At 46.7% G+C, this 411-nt stretch overlaps 1 non-coding gene across 1 annotated transcript; it reads left to right on the plus strand.

The window, feature by feature from the left end:
* Positions 1-191: 191 nt before the first annotated feature.
* trnal-cag (transfer RNA leucine (anticodon CAG)) lies at positions 192-274 on the plus strand. Its single transcript has one exon. It is a non-coding gene; the product is annotated as a tRNA-Leu (tRNA).
* The last annotated feature ends 137 nt before the right edge of the window (positions 275-411 follow it).

A 411-nucleotide genomic window follows, 5' to 3' on the forward strand; every position in this document is an offset into this window, starting at 1 on the left:
GCAATAAAACCTTGCCCAGGAGAGGGATGTCAGGGCTGCTTTTAGCTGCTCGCCACACAAAGAAGAGATCATACCGAAGTTCAGTAAATACGGATAAAATGCTTATAGACTTGCTCTATAAGTGACAACCAGCAACAAAGTGCACATGGCTGACATGTTGACATAAAGTAGTGTAAAAGAGAGCTCATAGGGTCAGGATGGCCGAGCGGTCTAAGGCGCTGCGTTCAGGTCGCAGTCTCCTCTGGAGGCGTGGGTTCGAATCCCACTTCTGACATGAACATTTTAACAGGAGCAGCATCTGAACTGTAACATTGTAGAGATGATGTCCAAAACAGTTGAGCTCCCGAGTTTTCCTCATACACGGATCACCAGCTTACGCGTTTCCAGACGTAGTACTTAGGGATTTCATCT

This window comes from Seriola lalandi, unplaced genomic scaffold (genome assembly GCF_002814215.2).
Source record: "Seriola lalandi dorsalis isolate HSWRI2012SDOR001 ecotype SW California unplaced genomic scaffold, Sedor1 jcf7180002000126, whole genome shotgun sequence".
Lineage (NCBI taxonomy): Eukaryota > Metazoa > Chordata > Actinopteri > Carangiformes > Carangidae > Seriola > Seriola lalandi.